Source organism: Bradysia coprophila, unplaced genomic scaffold, assembly GCF_014529535.1.
Source record: "Bradysia coprophila strain Holo2 unplaced genomic scaffold, BU_Bcop_v1 contig_683, whole genome shotgun sequence".
Taxonomy (NCBI): Eukaryota; Metazoa; Arthropoda; class Insecta; order Diptera; family Sciaridae; genus Bradysia; species Bradysia coprophila.
In genome coordinates this window covers 450-16,067 of record NW_023503924.1, presented here as the reverse complement: position 1 = coordinate 16,067, position 15,618 = coordinate 450, and the positions used below count along the sequence as shown (strand labels likewise).

At 35.8% G+C, this 15,618-nt stretch overlaps 2 long non-coding RNA genes and 1 pseudogene across 2 annotated transcripts; 1 reads left to right on the top strand and 2 right to left on the bottom strand.

Annotated features, from left to right (window-relative positions):
• The first annotated feature begins 1,380 nt into the window (after window positions 1–1,380).
• LOC119083473 lies at window positions 1,381–3,427 on the top strand (annotated as a pseudogene).
• A 7,141-nt stretch (window positions 3,428–10,568) lies between these two features.
• On the bottom strand, window positions 10,569–12,862 carry LOC119083472. The gene is made up of 4 exons (XR_005088870.1): window positions 12,742–12,862; window positions 12,388–12,507; window positions 10,754–10,960; window positions 10,569–10,685 (listed from the first exon to the last, which is right to left on the bottom strand). It is a non-coding gene; the product is annotated as an uncharacterized LOC119083472 (long non-coding RNA).
• Window positions 12,863–14,352: 1,490 nt separating this feature from the next.
• LOC119083471 lies at window positions 14,353–15,392 on the bottom strand. The gene is made up of 2 exons (XR_005088869.1): window positions 15,214–15,392; window positions 14,353–14,541 (listed from the first exon to the last, which is right to left on the bottom strand). It is a non-coding gene; the product is annotated as an uncharacterized LOC119083471 (long non-coding RNA).
• Window positions 15,393–15,618: the final 226 nt, after the last annotated feature.

Here is a 15,618-nt window from a genome sequence, read left to right as displayed (position 1 = left end):
TTGAAGGATTGTATTCTGAAATTTCTCAAAATTCTTAGAAATTCTTCAAAATTAGTGAACTAAGTTTTGATTCTCAAAATTGAATTTTGTATCACTTTTTCCTTAAAATTCCTGAATATTCTTCAAATTCTTCTTAAAATTCCTATCGAACATTCACTAAAATAGGCTATGCGGAATACCTACTACAGCAGAAATCGTCACTCAATTTGTCCGAAATTAAAGATATGAATTATACGAACATAACACCCAGCACCTTTTTTTCATAATGTCAGTGCAAAATTACAATTAAGGCTGCTAATGGTATTATTGGTATCAAAAAACTACTCTTTTGACGTGTAAAAACCTCTATTACCCTGCTTGGTGCTTTGATCAATGAAAGTAAATAGATAGGTATGGCCAAACGTTCAAATTTGTTCTAGCCGGAGCACATACGGATTTGCATGGCGACCTCAAACGAACTCATTTCTAGGGCAAATTTCTACTAGAAATGAGTTCGTTTGAGGTGGCGCATGCAAATCCGTATGTGCTCCGACTTGTATGAACTGGCCATACCTACTTATCTACTTTCATTGGCTTTGATAACACCCACATTCCCAACTGCGTAGAGTAAAGACATTTTCAACGACGTAACTATTAAAACAATACTCTCTCTAGCAAACAAACTCTCAAATTCTACATTTGGAGTGACTACGGTGTAATTTACACGCAAATTCCAAAGGCTACTTGAAACTTTCATCACCTTAATAAAAGCAGTTTGTTTGTTTGCTAGAGAGAGTATTGTTAAAAACGATATAACGAAAGCCAAACTGGTGTCTAGTAAGGATTTGGTTCGGAATTCTTGTTCTTTATCCGATCAAAAAATACAAAACATGATTAAATCAATAATTAAGATTAAACTCTGAATCGCTCAGTAGAATAACATTTATTGCCTGCTATGGCAATAAATTAATATTCCACTGAGCGATTCCGAGTTAAACTTTAATTAGATAACAAGTTACAGTTAACTTCCATCAAGGTTGTGCCAAACATTCAAATTCGCCCAGTTTAATTCACAATTGTTTTATTGTTGATAAAGTTACGTACGCGCGATACGCCATGTTTACGTATGGTCCATTTATTTTTGTATATAATCTCCAAAAAAAGCCGGCTAAATGACGTATCGTTAAGTTAAGCATGGTTACGTTGACATTGTAACAATCAAACCAATCAAAAATGAAAAAAGCCGGCATTATAATGACGTAACAATCACCTGAGAATATTAGTTCTATTAATTCCATCAAGATTGATCGAAATAAACGTTGCCACTACAGTTCATTATGTTTTGAATGTGCCCAGGTATCGTGTTCGATCTTTTATTTAAATTGCCGTGATACAATTAATCACAGACACAGTATAAATACGCATTTTTCATTGGACAATTAAATTGAATAAATCCAATTAGAATATTATTATAGACAGCACAGAGCTGCAGTTATTTTTTACCCTGATACACACGGCAGTTTAAATTATCGATTGCCACATAAACAAATTAAATAAAAAGAGTTTGATGAGAGTTCAATTTGCGATGTGTACGAGCTAAATGTGAAACAATCGTAGTCGTAAAGTGCACCGCAACCGAAAATAAATCAGTTCAGTCGGTTTACATAACTGAAAACCGCATAGACAGGCAACAAATATAGAAATTTTTTTGCAGAGATAACTGAAAAATGTTACAGTGACGTCGTCGATCTTTCGTTACGTGACGTAGTAGAGAGTATAAAGAAGGTACAACGTGCCATTCATAATCTAATCATGAACTCTGAACTTGTTATATAAGAAAGTGGCTGATAATAAATCATTTCTATCTTATCCTTCGCAGCAAACGTTTGTTCCACACAACGAATTCGCAAATCAGTTCGTATTGAAGTGAGGTTGGAAGTGTGTTATAGAAAAATGTGTCCGGGACCGAATTCTAATTTGAAAATGGATGATCCGATTGAATTATCCAAAGCGGGCTATACACATATTGATGGCACGCCAAAGCCTCAGCCAATACCCGAAACCGCAATTCACGTTGACCGAATTGAAAGCTGGTAAGCGATCACAGACAATAATTGATTATGATACCTCTAGTAGGTTAATTCATCCGTTGAAAGATAAAAAAATCAATTTTCCATTGACCGAATAGCCGTACCTGCTCACTGTTTCGAACGTTCAATGGTCAAATCGTTCGGTTATTTAGCATGGAATCTTCTCGTTTGCATTGTGCTGTTTTATGGTACATACATTCTGCTGGAATTGTTATCGCTGCCGTTGGTGATTAAGGTGCCAGCATATTTGGCTTATTGGTTCGTGCAGGGCAGTTACATGGCCGGAATATGGGTAATAGCGCACGAATGTGGTCATCAGGCGTTTTCGGAAAATCACATTGTCAACGACATTGTCGGTTTGATTTTCCATTCGGCACTTTTGGTGCCATATCACAGTTGGAAAATTACGCATCGCCGTCATCACTCAAATACCGGAAGTTGTGAAAATGATGAGGTGTTCGTGCCAGTTTGTCAAAGTCAGTTGAAACCAAGTTGGTCGGAAACGTTGGAAGACAGTCCCATCTACAATCTTTATAAGATTACTCTGATGTTGGTTGTCGGCTGGATGCCTGGCTACTTGTGCTTCAACGGATGGGGACCGAAAAAATACCGCAATGGCCCGAAAAGTCATTTCAATCCGTATGCCACATTCTTTCTGCCAAAGGAACGATTGAGTATTGTTCTGAGTGATATTGCGTTCGCCGCTGCTGTGTCGGTTGTTGGCTATTGCATCTACACGTACGGATTTGCATTGGTTTTCAAATTGTATTTGGCGCCGTATGTGGTAACGAATGCGTATTTGGTGTTAATCACATTCTTACAACACACCGATACATACATACCGCATTTCCGCGAAGGTGAGTGGACGTGGCTCCGGGGGGTCACTTTGCACCGTTGATCGTACGTTCGGAAAGTGGCTTGATGAGGGTGCTTCATCATATTGTTGATACACACGTCTGTCATCACATCTTCTCGAAGATGCCTCATTATCATGCGTCAGAAGCAACGGAAGCACTGAAACCAATTCTGGGACAATATTATTTGAAAGACACGACGCCTGTGTTTACTGGTAAGGATACTTTCGTTAAAGAAAATGTTTAGTTCGTGGTTGAATTTACGAAACTTTTTCTTTTCAATTTGCAGCTCTATGGCGTTCATTCACTCATTGCAATCGTCCCAGACGATGGTAAAGTTGTATTTTATCAAAAGAGTATGTATAAAATGTGGGTAGTCGAATGTTGTTATATTATCATTAGTTTTGAATAAAATTCTAAATTTCATTTAATGAAAAAAAAAGCAATTAAGATAACAACAAAGTGGATTTGATTTTTTTGCTGGTACAATCACGCCAGTGGTGAGCAATCGAATGACAACAAAACGTTTTTTTTTTGGTAAGCGTTCACAGACATCAATTTTTTTCCTCATTTTCAAGTAGGGACTTCCGGTGTCATTGTCAGGCGTTCGTCTGGTTTCACTTATTAGATTATCATTTTACTCAGTGTCCCCCATGGAAATGAGTTATTACTTCACTGACATGAGCGTTAAGACTCATTTCCCGGTGGCTTAGTGCGTAGAATATTTTACTAACTGCCCCATGCGAAAGTTTGACCATTAAATAGCAATTTGCCTCGGCGTTTCGCATGGGGCAGGTAGTCAACCAGAATACATTGGATGCTGCTACGTCCTTCATTACTTCGGGAACAATTGTGTGATTCTTGCAAACTCACTCGTGTGTTTTTGAGCAACTTGCTTTGGCAACGTTTTTTGACAAAATCACAAAATTGTTACCTCATGTAATGAACTACTTTCGCAGCATCCAATTCCAATGTAACCTACTATTAGTTCCTGAGGGGTTTCGGTCGTTTTTCAAAACTCTTGTCACAGAGCTAACTTTTCAGCTTTCAATTACCTAGACCGTAACAAGGTAGATCGCCATTTTATCTGATACGTATGAACATTGAACATTCCTCTTCCATACAAAGAAATTCACTAGAATCGAATTTGAATGACCTCCCCAAAGTTTACAGCCTTGTTAATGACGACTCTTGTTGATGCTATTAATAATTTCCGTATAACTCGATTCTGCGTTCTAATTTTAATACTTGGAGAATTATGCCGCGTTTGGACCGAAGAAATAAATTCATTTTTTAGCAGGGCAGTTGTGGCTAGAACATTACTTTTTATTTATTCGTATTTAATTTAGAAACTTTCCCGCCTCCGAAACCTCCAGGAAGCCTCTTCTATTGCTCCACTTTCATAAAAAATACCTTCGTTTAACCTTCACACATTTCACTTACTCCCATAACCTTTACTCTAACAGACTTATCAATAATACCTTCCTGCCTGCATACGTGCATACATTGTATGTGTATAAACACACCTGTTGAGTAATCAGTTTTCATAATATCCGATTCATATTGCAAATCGCATAGGTCACACAAAAATGCTGTAGGTTGTTCGAACACAAAATCAATTTTCAATCATTAGACGTGTGTTGCACCACCAATGTATATATATGATCATAGATGTATTAATTCCACATGAACTTGATTCTAAGGGTAATTTCTTTTAGTTTCCATTTCACTCTGTTTGTATTCGACTATCGCTTAGCGACTATCAATAATGCATCAGATTGATTTACGTCGTTTATTGTGAGGTTTTGAATCGAAATAGAATCCAGAAACTTGTGAATGAATATCGCCACTTTCAAGATTTATTGATTTCATTTAATCTGTATAGCACGCACTCAAGGCTATTTTTATTGTTGTCGTTTTCTTTTTTTGTTTTACTTATCTACCTCGTGTAAAATTCATAATGCTGTAAAAATGTACCTTCATTGAACACGTAGCGTTAGAATAATGGGACCGAAAGCGGACGTATTTTTAAACATGATTTTTTCTTACAGAAATTTCTCCAGTTAGGTCCTTCTTATCTCTTATGATTTTTGACGTTCTGACGTTTGACAAAAACTCCTTGGTTTAACTTCTTCTCAGAGAAAGATCTGACGGATTTTTTAGGTTCTTTCAGATTTTCTTTTGGCTCCCTTCTAGACTTCTCAGATCTTAAAGGGAAAGGGAAGGGATCACATGTTGGTTCTTATAATCATGTGTTTGCAATAAATCAGCATTTTCACGCCCACAATACCAAAACAACTGATTTACCACCAGTCAACATTTTCTCAATCAAAATTTTTTGCGTACTCTCGCCGAATGCGTCAACAACATCGATATCAGATGTTTTGGAATTTGGAAAATATTGGAACTGCGTCATTTATTCCTCTTTAGAGGTTTTTGTTTGATGTTTTTTGTTGGTTTTGCTTTAATTTTCTTTTGTCGATTTCATTGGTTTAATTTTATTTAAATCAATTGATATGCACCGAATGTAAGGATCAACTTTCGCCATGGGCAAGCAATAATAGCACAATACGTACGAGGTAACTATACTATTATCGAAACGCAATTTATGATAATTGCAATTTTACTTCAAAACTAACGGAACAAAAATCTATTTGAATCATTTTAAAATTTTTTCGTGTATTGATCCGTGTAAGACGATTTGAGGCTTCATGGTGACCATTGTTGTATAAATCTGCATAAACCCTGTAATAGCCTTGCTTCGAATGAATGAGAACAGAGGCATCTAATTCGCAATTTGCATGGTATGTCGCCTAGGTACAAAACATGTTATAATTTTACACTTGAAGCTTGCCGGTGTCCCTGAAAATAATTTTCCTGTTTTTAATAATTACCTTTTTTATCGGACACGTTTTCGGATCGGGTAAGTTAGTACAGTCCTTCACAATTGGATATAGAACGAACTGTAAGCCGTACAAATCCCAGTCTTGGGAATTGAAAAATAATGGGTGTATGCACCGCAACCAGTATCACTACGGAAAATCTTTGCTTCCACCTAGATAAATTCATGGAAAATAAAATCGGTACCACTAGAGTAGGTATATTTCCGTTACCGTCCAATTATCATCCATATCCACTTTTTGTTCGACATCTCCATTGAATAGGTAAATCGAGTCTGATCCTTTTTTCAGTCTTATATCTGCCTTAGTAATATCTAAGTAATTCCGAAATGATTCTTTCAATTCCATGACATCGAATTTGAACATGACATTCTATGGATATGTTTTGAACTTATATAGACCAGGCGCGCAGAGTTCTATTTTGGTCGTATGGGGCAAAATTTTGGTAAACAAAAGAAATAACAAAACCGTATGGGGCAACGTATGGGGGGCATGAAGTCGTATGGGGCATCTGCCCAATTCGCCCATAGGAAGTCGGCGCGCCTGATATAGACTGGAAATTACCAAGGTTCTGAAAGAACTTTGGAAATTCGAACAAAAGTACGGTACGTGAAAATTGTGTCCCCTCAATACTCTCTCTAGCATCCAAACTCTCTCAAAAAATCGACTTAGGGGGAAAATAAGTTTGAGAAACGCTGATTTTAATATGGCTTAAACACAACAACAACAACACGAGCGAACAAAGTAGCAGTGATTCATAAACGTATCTACCACCTTATTGGTCCCCTACATGAAAAACAAAATATGTGATAGTGTGAGAATTGGTGGGCAAATTAGCGCGAAGAATTCGAATTTTTTTACTCCACAAATCTTTTGAATAAAAAAAATTAACATATTCCAGCGATTACCTTGGGGATGAAGTTGGAAACTTTAAGAGACCGGAAGTGTACGCCATGAAGAGTGATTTATTCCAATGGATTAATAAAAACGCAGAAGGTTTTCGTGTATTTTCGAATTCACACAATTTTGACAATTCATAAAAAAACACTTGAAACTTGATAACTTTGCTTTTCTCTTAAGGCACACTCGAAAAAACGCGTATGCACAATAGTTTTACAGTAAATTAATGATAAGTTGTCCCGATAAATAAAAACAGAACTTCACATTCGCGATACTGGATTTTCAAAATACTAAACTGAAAATAAAACTACCAAAAATGTCAACGCCCACATGTGTTGGTGTAAAATGCTACGTAAAATCGTACGAAATATGCATCTTATACAAACTTATGTTGGGGACACATTTTACCGTACGAAATACCTGTCTAGGATCAATTCGTCTAAGCAATACGTTTCCGTAACAGCAGAAATTACGAAGGTTAACCCGAATATCATAGAATATTTCATTTTGTGGTTGGATGAACAATAAATGAGAACACTATCTGGTGTTATTTGGAAATGCTTGACATATATATACAAACCAGAGATAATCTATTCGATCTAACAGATCATATCGAAGAAAAATGCAATTTTATTCACACCTACAACCGGATACTAAACAGAAAAAGAACAACCGAATCGGACATTTGTTTTTTGCTTTAATATGAACGTCGTTTAAAAAACGTACAAAATCTGTGACGAATCGATGTATCAAAAAGCATAACCGATTGTGATAGGGGAAGCCTGCCTGATGTGTTTGAATATTCATTGTAAAAAAATATTTTCTCAATCGAAATCGACACTGTCTGATATCGAAAAGTTAATATTGGATTCGACGACAAAGCTACCACTTTTTTGTCCATCCATTCAATTAAAAATAGAGTGAACGAATGAGCAGCCTTATGTTTGTGGAACGTATTTTTCGTAGCACTAGAAAAAGGATATTGCTTCGGGGCAGTTCATAAATGACTTCACGGTTTTTTACGTATTTTTCGACAGCCCCTCATCGTCACAATCCTGACAAATTATGAAATTATGGCACATCGACTCCGTAAAATAGCCGAAAATACGGATATCTTTTATAAACACAGCACCACAATGTTCATGAGATAAGTGTGGACTTCTTTTTGCTCCTGAAAATAGAAAACTACAAAGTTCCAAAGTTATTACATTTTCATACGGCAAGTGTCTCGCCATATAACGACTAAATTTGTTATTTCTTTTGTTTAAACTATCGCAATGTATTTATACAAAATCTTTTACTTCATTTGTTTACACTTATATTCTGATAAATTGTGAGAAGTTTTTAATTTGATATTCACAGAAAACCTAAATTTAAAGCTCTTCTCTTTTCATACATTGCTTAGTAATATTATGGTCGGTCAAGCAACGCACTGCGATTCAAGCATTTTAAGCAGAATTTGGAAAAGGCCCTGATCACGACGCAGTCAGAATTTCTCATATAAATTAGGGCTTAGTGTTGGTAAATACAACAACTTTTTAACACTTAAAAACTAACCACACCATACGAATTTGCCTTGGTAACTTTCTTTGTATGGAAAATTGGGGTGGTCCAAATTTGTATGAAAAACGTGGAGCTTACTTTCTAGGGTGATTCTAAAAGCCATTGACAAGATACGAAGATTGATATAAAAAAAAAAATAGAAGAAAGTCTGATGCTTGTTGGGTCAGCGGAGATTAAGAAAAAATAAAATTGGTCCAACAATCAGGCTTCAAAAAATCAGTGCTAAAGTTAGAATTTGTCTGTCAATTCGAAATGGTATCAATTTATGCATTAGAATTCGATGAAATGCAATAAACCACTTGTCCATATCGTACTGTCAGATTTTTAGCCCCCGTACGAAGTACGAATGGGCTATAGGATTACGGTGCCGTGTGTAATTGATGGAATTCGAAGCAAGCGGTAAGGCAAAGTGTTTGCCTGTGTTCATAGATGACGAATCCACAATAAAAAATTTTTTCTGTCCGTCCGTCACGTCGATATTTTGAGTAAATCAAATCCAATTTCAAAAATATTTTTTTCCCCTTAAAGGTAGTTGAAATTGTGAGGCTAAGTTCGAAGATGGGCGATTTTGGGGCCGACCCCATAAGTGCTTTAACGTTTTCCAAAGATTTCTCTGGCTATTTAAACGGCTACACTGGTAAGTGATACATCAAATGAAAGGTATTTACAATACCTATCGAAAAAATTTTTTTTATGGAAATTGGATGACCGACTCGTGAGTTAGACCCCTTGGTGTAAACTAGGTACAGTGCGGGAAGCCGTTTTTGATTGTAGGTTGGCCAAATTTTAACGGATTTTGATAGATTTTGCTTTATTAGATAGGCATTGACCGTACAAATCAGGGAAAAAAAAGTTTATGGAAATTAGGTTGACCGAAGCGTGAGCTAGGTCCCTTGGAGTGAGCTCATATCCGGCTACTCGACTACTCGGCTACATATCCGTACAGTGAAGGTGGTGTTTTTTATTAATATCTCGAGTATACTTTGACCGAATTTCATGAATTTTTTTTTTGTTTGAAAGGTACTAACGAATGTAAAGCAGCCGTACTACTTTTTCACCTCCTAACAAAATGGCCGTCCGGCCGCCATTTTGAATTTTGTAAAATCAATATAAATCGGTGAAAATAATACTTACCAAGTCACTGATCAGTGGGAAGTGAAGTTAGTTACGTGTGTTGGGTGTTTCAAGGATTCCAAATATGTATATCTATATATAAATATATATAGATATATTGAGCTATATAACGGTAGAGATAGTTATTTTGAGCTATATACTAGCATATTTATCAGTAAATTGTTTATGTAGGTTAATATAGGACTGAGGAAATTTTAGGTCAATTTTAAAATTTGAGTTACGTTTGAAAGGAACATAGTACGGGGCTTCGTAATTGCGCTATGCGCAATTTTTAAGACGTACAAATTTTCATAAGAATTTTACTTTACCGACGTTTACGGCGCAGTGGACTTACGGCAAGAATAGGCGAATAGTACGGGTTCGTACGGGGCTTAGTCGCAGCAAACGCTCCGACTGTTCCGACGGCTCGTTTAGATAAAATTTGCTGTTAAAAAAAAAAAAAATGTTGAAATGTAGATCTTTGTATGGGCTGTGCTGTGCTTGGGCTGCGCTGGCTGGGGTGAATACCGATCATTAGATAATTGACAACATGGTAAATAAATTCTCTTTGGTTTATCACTTTTATTTAAGTAAATCTATCATTGACAATTCGAGGCTATAACAAATTTCTTAAATTCTAATCCATGTGAAACACAAGAGAAAAACAATGCAAATACTGATATATTACAAGAGTCACGTCGTCGATGGAACAACAAAGATTGGTATATTAAGTGAATTCTCATGAGACGTACGTTTTTAATTCATAACAAAATGAGATAAGTCTTAATTCGACAGACAATTGGTTTACAAAAACTCGGATGATCTTACAATTATTCTAAGGACAATTCGATTTTAATTTATCTTTTTTCCAAGGCGCAAAAAGTCAAACGAAATCTTCTACATAATTATTTTACTGCTAACGTGAAATCATAATAAATCATGCGATTGCTAATTACATCAATTCTCAACAGACAATTCTATCATAATAATCTGCAGCTTCGATAATAAAACTTCCTTTGACCATTTTATTCCATCAGAAGTATGACGGCGGTTTTCTTGTACAAATTGTGTTGTTGTTTGAATGAATACAGAGAAAATAAACAGTTAAAAATAAACAACAAAATCGGATCCCGACAAACATTTCATTTGTGCGACCCTTCGCGAAGATGCAGCACCATTCGAATATCGGAACGATCCAAAGTCACTCGTCGTCGGTGATAGGTCAGTAAGTATGCATCGTTGAATAAATATGTTAAGTAAAGTTCGCAGGCTTCCTGAAGCGCACTCTGTCAGATGAATTAATATTTTCACGTTGAATGAAAAAGATAAACAAAATCGATATTCGCAACATTACCCAATGCCGTAACAGTAATCCGAAAATCTTCCTTATATTGTTGCATGGTTTCTCTCACCAATCGGCTGAACGGTAGTTTTTGGAATCATGGGAATATCGGAATTTTGTAATAATAAAATCTTCTTATCCAGTTTGACATCGTTTTGCCTCCGTTTCTTCAGACGAGCGGGTTCGGGTACTGATTTTCGGCGCGCCATTTCGATCGATCTAGAACGAAAACATTTTCATTTTAATGAAAAAGAAAAATTCGAATATTTTACGATAAGACATTGAGCCGAATAAATATAGCTTTGGTATCTACTAAATGTGCCATGCGGCTTATAAAACAAATAGATTAATGTGTCTGATGTCTGATTGGTTCACCGTAATTATTTTATTTAAAAAAAAAACGAAAACATCATGGGCAAACGACTTTCATTCATTTCATCGTCAAACAATAGCATTGTCTAAAGCCGTATACTATTTTTGATTCATTGATTTCTATCACATTTGTTATCCTATCAAAACAGATTAGAAGCCCATTCATTCAACATATGGTTCGAAAAAAAAGTATTTTTTTTTATTGCAGTCATGACGTAACATTGCATGAATATCTACTTACTGATATGAGCCTGAATTATAGAGGTGATTTAACGTACGTTAAGCTGGCGTGTCTTATCCGCTAATAGGAGAATCGAATACTCAAAAACGGTTTAAAGTTGCGGTAACCAAGAAATTCCATCTTTTTTGTGCCAGTAATGATGAAAATAATTCTGAATGAAGGCTATCACCGTTGGTCCGACCAAACTGGTTATATACAATAGTTATTTACGTATCTGTTGTGGACGGTATATTTTAGGAAATTTCGCAAAATACGACAAATTAAAGTGCCTAAAATAAACCGTCCACAACAGATATACGTATACAACTTTTCATGCTGAGGCCCTAAATTTCGTTTTTTTTTTTATTTATGCCCAAGGCAAGAAAATATCATTCTACTCATTGAACGATAAATACATAAAAATTGACTGCAATGCATACACTTCTAGGACGACCTAATGCATACAAAATCAATAATTTTCCGACTCTGAGCCGAACTAATTGCAATTTAACTAATGCTTAGTTTCCTCTTACAAAAAAAGTACTCCGTGTGAGAGACAAAATTGAATTTTTTCAATTTTTCTTTGTTTATTTGACAGTTTGCTCTCTCACGGCGCTCTAACGGCTCTCTCACGGCGTACTTTTTTTAAGTGGAATGGGCACTTAAGCTGCGAGCGCACTTACACCGTTTAGCTCTCCGTTTACGTTTTAACAATGGAAAGTGGGAGGAGCTGCCATTGTTCACTCGCAAACGGAGTGCTAAACGGCGTAAGTGCGCTCGCAGCCTTAACTTCTCTCGATCGAATAATTGAATAAATTGCACGATGACACAATAGTGACTTTTGGGACACTGTACGGTTGTTATGACTCTCAATAGCTCTTTGAGATAGACGTAACAAATGAAATGAAACGACGTATTAATAACACAATTTCGAGAAAGCATAAAGACCCAATGTTCCGCCTGCTAATTTGATGTGTCATTCAAATGCTAGCCTTTATACAATATCTGCCAGCCGTGTGGCCATAGAATCGTCTAGCGAATCAAATTTACTTACCAATCTGCAGTTCGTTCAACAAGTTCATCAATCAAATTTACTTCCAATATGCTGTGTGTAGCAACGAAATTACGAGAACAGTAGATACGGGACGACAACAACTGCTTCAACATAGAAAATCTGTAGGGGATAATTGAATTTCAGTGATTTTCGGTTGATTCATAAGTCTGCAGCTACGAAAGTTGTTTGATAATGTAAAATGACGAAATTTCAATTCACTACTGAACGACGCTGATAATTACGATATTGTTTTGAAAATTGTTTGAAGTTAAGGATCCTACTTGCGGATTCCTATGTCAAGTTTACATTGTCGACAAACAAATTTCGTAGTTCAGCCAAACAAATTTTACTCACCAAGTAGTATTTACAACCAAAATTGTTCTGAATTCCAATAAATTGTAAAAATAATTCAAATAACTACAACTGAAAATTAGTGACAGAATATATCGCGCGATGACCGAAAAAATATGAGTGTGTTGAGTAAGATGACTTTTCGTTAAATAATCGTATATATGCGTCGAAATAGTGAACGCAGTTGGAGATTGTTGGCGCAATGAATACAAAACACTATTATGACGGCTTGGTATGGTCAAATCATACAAACCGGTAGGTGCACGTGCGTATTTCGATTGTTTTTGCGTCAGACGTGAAAATGTACAAGGTTCCTTTCAGAACCATAAAAATTTAATGTTATGTCGCAGCAAAATGAGTGTGTTCGACCCGAAAATAAGTGAAATCTGTATGCACACTCCGGCCAGATTTTTTTTCATTTGAATGAGCTCTCTTCTTTTTTTATAGCACATTTGTGGATTTCCATGCACTGGATTCACTTGAAAGAACAGACCTAGGTAACGACCAACGCTGTGAAACAACAGTTTGAGACACGTCTGAGTTGATCGCGTTGATCGTGAATAGGTCTGTTCCAAGGCCATACAAATTGTCAAAATGTCTGTCAAATTTCATCCATAGATATATTACCTCATTAATATTTATATGAAAACCAATCTCTGTCGATGAAATCGTGTTCGTTGGGCCAGTGAAAATTCGTTGTGTACAGTTATTTGGAACAAACCTATGCAGATCAAATCAAATTTTGTTCAACACACTCATAACAAATTGTCAAAATTTATGTGCAAAAAATCCTCTGAACTGTGCTGTAATTTTTATACAAAATTGTGGCGCAATTTTAGTTCAGTTGATTTTTTTTTATTGAAACAGAGTTTGAGCCAAGGTACTGAAAGAACAGGCCAAGATGGCACAAATTTTGACAATTTGGACAGATTTTGTTAAACACTCTAAGATTGGATGAAACATGAACTTAAAAGCAAAAAAAGTATTTTTATCAAATTGACATTTTACATAATAGAAAAGAGTTGTGTTTATTAAAATTTGCCTAAATTGTCACAATTTGTGTGCCACTTCCTTCGTGATCAACTCGAGCGGAAACTAGCTCAAAAAATTGCGGTTACGACTCTGACTTTCCGGTTAATGCCGACATGAATTCGTGACATTTTCTTGACTTTCTGTGACATCACATCACTTACCAAGGTTCTTTAGAACCTTGATCACATGTCACTTCTTTTCCATCACTTATGTGACTTTTCCGGACAACTTTGTGACTTTCATTATAAATTTGTGATCTCCATTATTTCACTATGCCGTATCTAAAAAACATGGCGAGTATCTGTAGCTTCAACTGTATTTTAGTACACGAAATTTAAAATGCAATGAAATGCGCTACAATTTTTCATGAAAATTACAGCAAAGTTAGTGGATTTTTGAGAGTTACATACAGCGCCACCTTTCGTAATTTTTGGATACCGATTAGTATCAGCGCCCACCGCTCTGTGATGAAAATTTGCCGTTGTTGTAGAAATATCTAGTGTGTGTTCAGCAATTTAATTAAATTTTTCTTTTTTATGAAAGGAGGTGAATGCCGTCCAAATGGAAATTGAAACCAACACAACAAGCCACATAGAAACGTCAATTTAATTCATATTTTCATTCATTTTATCGAACATTTTCTTTTTCTTTCCGTACGGATGATATCCAGAATGAATTTGTATGTGATTTTTCAACGAGTACAGAGTGGTTACCACCTTGTTGCAGATATGACATTGAATGATTTGACCGCATTCCCAGCGCTTATGATATCTGTTGAGGTAAGTAAATTTAAATATTTTTGATTTGCTTTAAAAGCTACGAGTTATTGTAAGTATTGAGCAAGTTCAGAATCTAGACGTCCATTGTATTGATATGACGAATAAATGAATTAATTTTAATTAAAGACACAAAATTTCCATGATCCATTAATCCATAAAACGCATAATGTTTACGATAGAAACATTTCGTCCACGATTGCTAACTTGTAATTGAAATTACACTCACGGAATTTTGAAAACCGACACATTTTTCTGTTTCGTGGGTTTACCTGTTTTTTGTGAATTTTGCATGTATTTTTATATGGAGAAATCGGAAACTCAAGTAAAACACAAGAAAAGAAATGTGTCGGTTTTCAAAATTCCGTGTGTGTAGTGTAGAAACATAAAGGCCGTTCACTTATCAGTCGTCTAATAATTCTGGTTTGCAATAGTATTTTACATGGCTAGGGATAAAAAGATGAAAAGTGGACTTTTCGTGTGAATTTTGTTGATCCGAGGCGAAGCCGAGGTCAATAAACACACGAAAACGAGACTTTTCACTTTCATCCCGAGTTTTGTAATGGATTTTACATGCTGTGAAGTCGTAAACTAATTATCTCGTTGGTCCATGTAATTCGCCACTAAAGGGCAACAAAAGCATGTAAAAGCATTAAAAATGGCCTACCTTAACTTTCCAATGTTAACATACGTCTTTCTACAAGCATTACAATAAAATCGTCCATTTCCTTCAGAATGCATTCTCTCATCTAATTGGCCTGAAAATTGTCGCTCCTCTAACAGATCATTAAATTGATATTGCGATAAGTCTAAAACATAAGATAAATTTGCATTAAAAGTTGAAGAAATTGTCAATTTTTCGTAATGTCTAAATAAATCAAAATTTACATTTACATTCAACAACAAAGATGGCAAAATAAATGGCTTGGTCCATGCTACAAAATCTGCGCATTCTCTCTACCAAATGAGGAGAAAGGGTCATATTTTATCTATGGGGTTGTCCGTCTCAGAGAGTTGTGGAAATCGTGCGAAACAAATACCGACTACACTCGCGGAAAAGTAATATGCAAAT